The sequence below is a fragment of the Manacus vitellinus genome, unplaced genomic scaffold (assembly GCF_001715985.3).
Source record: "Manacus vitellinus isolate BGI_N305 unplaced genomic scaffold, ASM171598v3 scaffold_104_pilon, whole genome shotgun sequence".
In the NCBI taxonomy this organism is placed as follows: Eukaryota; Metazoa; Chordata; class Aves; order Passeriformes; family Pipridae; genus Manacus; species Manacus vitellinus.
The window spans coordinates 342,220-348,219 of record NW_021938821.1 but is presented as its reverse complement, the minus strand read 5'-3'; the positions used below and the strand labels follow the sequence as shown (position 1 = coordinate 348,219).

Sequence of the window (6,000 nt, the reverse complement as noted above, 5' to 3'; positions counted from 1 at the left end):
CATGACTTTGGAGTTGTTCACCACCAGTCTGAAATAGCCGGTGGAGCATATTAAATACTTAGTGGAGAAAAAAAGGTGATGCCTTTTCCTAACAAGTGTTTCGCCCCAGAAAATTCCAGAGTGCAAGCTGACATAGCTGAGGCAGGATATTTCAGGGATGACACATCAGTGCACGTGACAAAGTAGACACAACACAGGTGAAGTATTTGGAATTCTGTAAAAGCCTATGGGCCATTATTACACCCGTGCTGCTTTCTTAGGGCTGGGGAGGGGTGAGACGTGGCTCTCAGGGTTCCACCCCTCAGAAGCTGCCTTTATGTGTGAAATTTCTCCACAGTTAGAACAAGGACACTCACAGGGTGTGCTCAGGGAACTGCTGGTTTTGCAGGGCACGTGTACGGCCCCATGGCATCACTGCTCCTTTGGGTGTGTGGGACTGTGCTGCAGAGCACCCGCAGGGGAGATGTACCCCTGCACACTTCAGCTAGCTAATTACCACTTCCCACAGCATCAGTGAACACTGACAAACAGAGTTAAACCCATCCTTTTCAGAAGTCTCTGTCATCCTCCCCCCACACGGACAAATTGCCAGGCGTCCCAGGGAGCTCCCATGTTCCACCCTGTGAGGAGTGTCAGTCATAGTGACATTCACCAGTGCTGCCTACAGCTGGGGGCACCTCCTCACAAACTCACCGGGCACAGATAAAGACACACTTGGAGTCTGCAAATGAGTCAAGTTTGGCAAACAAACTCACCTGTCCTCCAAATATATTGACATTTTTCATCTCACACAGCAGTTCCTTTACTTTCCCGAAGATCAGAATTTTTACATTCCAGGAGGTAGTTTTCAGGAGTGCTCTTTAGTTCCTTCCTGAAGAAACATGTTTGAAAATTGATCTTATCTAAGTTATTTCCTTCTCTGACACAGAATATTGGTGGAAATTTGAACAACGGGCTCAGAGCAGCATCCCTGTCAACAAGGGAATGAGGAGTTAGACACAGGCTATGGAACTTTCCAAACAGCTTTGGGGAGCTGATCTCTACAAAGTCTTTTATCATTTGTTTACTTTCAATGAATGCCCAGACCTGTGCTTCATTTTATTGAACAATCAGCTCTGAAGTCTTCCCAGGGGCATTTAACATGAGCCTCGTATTTTAGTGTCAGACATGAAGTCCACAAATACAGCTCTCATGTCATGCATCGTGAATTTCTGCTTATTTTTATGCAGTGAAAATGTTGTTTTTCCTGGAAAACAATGTAACAGCAAAAGAACAAAGTTCACAGTGAAAATAGATGTGGTGTGGTTTTATCCTATGATAATGTAACAGGTCCTTAATATTTAACTTCCATAATAACAGCTGAATTAGACACATGCTTCCAAAGCCTAACTGTTCCAAGCCTGGCTGTTTCACAGACGGTGGATGCAAAGATTAAGTGACTGCCTGAAAAGTAATACAGGAAGCCTGTGGCAAAGCCAAAAACTGATTCAAGAACTCCTGATCTCTATCCATTGTGGGAACCACAAGGCTATTGTGCCTTCCAACTGGTGTTATTATTTTGTACCTGTATACAGTGTTTGCACTCACCATTAAAATTGCTCTCAATACCATTAGAAAACACCAGCTCTTACCTCCAACAAGCCCCATGTTCGGTCTCACCAGCCCTAACCCCCCCTCAGACGTGGATGGAGGCCCAGGAGCACCTCCCACCACGCTCCCAGCACTGAGAGCCCCCTCCCAGTCCCATGAACACAACCCCACAGACCTCCCCACCTCCCCTGAACACGACATGCCTCGCCATCTGCCTGCCAAGCCTGCAAATCTGGCAGCATGGCGGGGAAGTCTCACCTGGGCAGTGGTGTCTGGAAGGTACCTGTGGTTCAGGAGCCCTTCCCAGGGTGGTCTGGGAGCCCACACTCACCTGGCACCCAGCAACCCCCACCACAGGAACGAGCTGCGGGGGCTCCCGGGGGGACCTCTGCAAATAGATCTTAGCAGGACTTCAGTTCCAGGGAAAAAAACCCCAGAGCTTTCACCTTTAATTTGGGATAGCTGAGAACATGGAAAATGAAAGCCTGTATGGGAGGGATGCAGGCAAAGGCAGCTGGCTGTTACTGTGTCGGGGGAAATAAACCCCAGGCGTGTGCCCTCCACAGCCTCCCCCGTGATGTGTCTGCAGCTGCAGAGCACACAGCACAAGTACAGTCCAGGAACTGCACACCAGTGTGTCCTGGCACTGATCACCCTGAAACAGCTGCTGCACCTCGTGTTCACACGGCGCTGCCTCGCTCAGGGGCTTCCTGAGTGAGAGCCTGATGTGCCAGAAGCCATCAAATCCAGCCTCCATACATCTGCTAAAACTGCTGAGGGAAAAAGCAAAACATGAAAAATGTTTGTATAGAGCAATAAATGAATATGGAAGTCTATAGCACATCTAAAAATCTAAAATTAATCACTATTTTAAAAACAGTTGTTATTTATCTTTTAAAAATGTCTTAATTTTCACAAACATGCATACCTGTGTTTATTGTTCCATAAACCAGCTCATCCAGATTTGTTCCTATTAGCCAGATTCCATAACTTACAGTAGATCAGAAGTGAAAAGCTGGATCCTGTCAAATGCTGCCAGAAAACTTGTGATTAAAAAAGATTTCAGGGATGAAGTTTCCCGAGTAACCACAGCAAAACCACATATTGATCACTCGAGCTCAGCGCTCTCCCTTTCCCAAGGGAAAGGACTGTTTACATCAGTTTGAGAGGAAGTGGTAGAAAGAATGACTGTAATAGTGCCCTGTCCAACATTATTGCCTGGCGCTCTCAGCATCTGCTGATGTTTGAAGTGCCTGTGCACAAAGTGTACCTTTGCTAAACTTCTCAAAAGATGTGAAATCTCAACTTTTTTTGGAACAACAAAATCAAAATTAGGTGATAATGGATATGTAAAATCTATGCCACCTTCTCCTTCTCTCTCAGTCCCCCAGCAGGAGCCAGCAAAAATTTGTGTTTGAACCCCACCAGCACCATTACTGAATCTCTAAGATTCAGTAATCTTAGAACAGAATTTATTTCATTAATTTCTCTTGCCTGTCTCCAGTCGGAATAGTTCCCATAGAAAACTCAGGGAGCTGTGGAATGGCCATGACAGCAGAGAAGGAAAAGAGTATTACCATCGAAGAGACTCTACAGTGATCACTTGTCAATATTAACATTTGCACATTCTTTTTATTATAGACATAGAAATGCTGAGGAAATATTCTTTTCCAACTGTGACGTTCTCCCAGGGGTGATGGTTTAGAAAGGAACATCTTCCTCATGCTGTTCATGACCTGAACTGCACAACACAGAAAACAGCACCGTGCTTTTCCCAACAGGCACAAGGAGGAAGCAACAGGCCTTTTGTGGAGACTCACCCTGACCATTGGATCAGGAATCCCTGGAAGACACTCAGTCATTGGCAAATCGTCCTCCTGCTCCACAACACGCTGGACAACTCACTGACAACTTCTTTCTCTGACAACTTGCTGTTACTCCAGGGTGTGCTGGGCAGCCTCCAGCCTGTAGCAGGCTCCAAAAGATGCTCCTAAGCTCCCAGTGCCTCACAGGTTCCAGTACTGATCAAAACAAGAAGGGACAAGATGCTGAGCATTTTCTGTGAGGGTTCTCCAGCTCAGCAATTCACAGCATGGAATTTATAATGCCATTCACTTTATTACCTCACCAATAGGATATTTTTCTCTTTTAGGTTTGTTTTTATGGAATGACAGCAGATAGCAGGACAGCAGTGAGGGAAACAGAAGGCATCTGCTTGGCATTCAGTGCCTGATAGTCACTAATGTCATGGGTTGGAAAAGTTTCATCTAGAATTTGCCTTAAAAGAAAGAGGTAAAAATAAGGGTAATAAATAAAAGGAGATATGTGACTGTGGTGGAGGAAGAGAACTATCAGTGGATTTGGCACTCAAGGAGAAAGAGCACTGCTCTTCTCTCCGTACCAGCTTCCACATAATCCTCCCCCCCATCTCCAGCACACCCTTCACAGCAACAAGCTGTCCTTGGCATGACCCATGCTTCCAGCTAGTAAAATCCTCCTCTCTTCCCCCCATTCCCTCAGAAGGCATCAGTTTTCTATTTTAAAAATATCAAGTCACCCTATCTCAGCTGCATTATAAATGAAGACAAACAAAACAACCCAAAACAGTTTTGTGTGTGTGGAACAAGAAAAAAAAAGCACTTCAAACCCAAAGAAGTTTCCAATAAGTCACTCATTGAAATTCAGGAAGAAAAAACCCCAAAGGGTAAAAATACCCCCACGTATCCAAGTTCTCTGAGGCCATTTCTTTCCCTCATCTGTGTTCCATCATCTTCTTCCTTATCCAAAAAAGTTGTGGTGTCCGTGGGAGTATGAACAAACATTGGTGTGACCACCGAAAGGAACTCTCTGTCTGGCAGCACAAAGCCACGTGTTATCCCGTCTCCAGGAACCCAGCCCTGCTCCGACGGTCATAAATATTCCCTGATGACAAAGCAAAGGGTGGTCATTCATCCACACTGAATAATACTGGGAAACCCTGAAAAGCACACTGGGATCTGCGCTCTGTTCCCAGCAGCCAGTGCTGCCACTCCACCCTCGTGGGAGCCAGGCAGGAATGCTGGGCTTCTCCCTCTCGGAGGTCCCAACCCACCCGGTGGCCATTAAATTTATCTCAGGATAGTCTTATCCAAAGCAGCCCTGAGAAGGATTTTGGGGGGCTGGTGGGTGACAGTCTGGACATGCCCCATCCCAGAAACCCCCCATGTGCTGGGTTGATCCCCCAGTGTGGGCAGCAGGGCAGGGAGGTGATTCTGCCCCTCTGCCCCTCAGGTGAGACCCCCCTGCAGAGCTGCTCCAGCCCTGGGGAACAGCACAGCAAGGACATGGAGATGTTGGAGCCAGTCCAGAGGAGGCACCAAGATGATCAGAGGGATGGAACAGCTCTGCTGGGAGGAAAGGCTGGGACAGTTGGGATTGTTCAGCCTGGAAAGAGAAGCTTTGGGGTGACTGAATTGTGGCCTTCCAGGGCCTGAAGGGAGCCTGTGAGAAAGAGAGTCTCTATTTACAAGGGCCTAGAGTGACAAGGAGCTTTCAGAGCTTTACAAAACATTTATCCACGTGTTTTGAAAAGGGAGGGGAAAAAAATTAAAAAAAAGACTCATTACACTACTGACTTCACAGTACACTGCATAATCAAAGATCTCCCAGTTTTCAGGAGAGTGTTACTCAACATCTCATTGCACAAACACTCTGCTTGGGCACGCAGATCTGAGAAGGATCAGTAACGTATGTCACAGGCTGGCAAAAGTTATTGATGAGAAACTTATCTTCATGAGCAACCTTCCCTTAGTCAGTGGGAAAAGAAAAGATCTAAATGCAATTCACTGTCCTCTGCTGGTCTCCCTTTCCAGCCCCCAGCCTCAAAATGAACACATTTACAATGAACACACAAACAATCACTCTGTGCTTACCTGTCTGCCTTCTCCTCTTATGCTAGTCTTTTAAATTCAGTTTAATCTCGCCACTCAAGGTAGAAACAAGTAATAAAGCACCCGGTTTATCAGTCAGTGCAGTTGGAGAACCCTGCTGGCATTTGTGCCCCTGCGGACGTGCGGGGTTGTTGACACAGCGAGGCCAGCCATGCGTTCCCGGCGCAGGACATCGGCGGGCTCCGTTTGCTCACTGCACAGGTGACTGCCACCAGAGAATGCCATTGCTCAACAGCCTGCCCAGGGACCCACGGGAAGGACTCAAGTCATCTGAGACCTGCATTGGGAACCTGCCAGAGACCCCAGCACCACCTCGGATTAGCACGGAACGGAGGAACTGCGGCCATCTGCCGCAACAGGACAAGGGAGAGAGTCGGGAATAGCCAAAAAGGCCCCCCAACCCCAAATCTGGTTACACTTTCAGCTGGCTAAATAAAGGGTTTAGTAGTTAAAAGCTAAACAAAACAAAAAAAATCAAATA

At 46.9% G+C, this 6,000-nt stretch overlaps 2 long non-coding RNA genes across 2 annotated transcripts; both read right to left on the bottom strand.

Moving 5' to 3' along the window:
* Positions 1–760: 760 nt before the first annotated feature.
* LOC108644267 lies at positions 761–3,484 on the bottom strand. The gene is made up of 4 exons (XR_001923172.1): positions 3,411–3,484; positions 2,519–2,622; positions 2,264–2,363; positions 761–871 (listed from the first exon to the last, which is right to left on the bottom strand). It is a non-coding gene; the product is annotated as an uncharacterized LOC108644267 (long non-coding RNA).
* A 60-nt stretch (positions 3,485–3,544) lies between these two features.
* LOC108644268 lies at positions 3,545–5,608 on the bottom strand. The gene is made up of 3 exons (XR_001923173.1): positions 5,502–5,608; positions 4,305–4,512; positions 3,545–3,611 (listed from the first exon to the last, which is right to left on the bottom strand). It is a non-coding gene; the product is annotated as an uncharacterized LOC108644268 (long non-coding RNA).
* Positions 5,609–6,000: the final 392 nt, after the last annotated feature.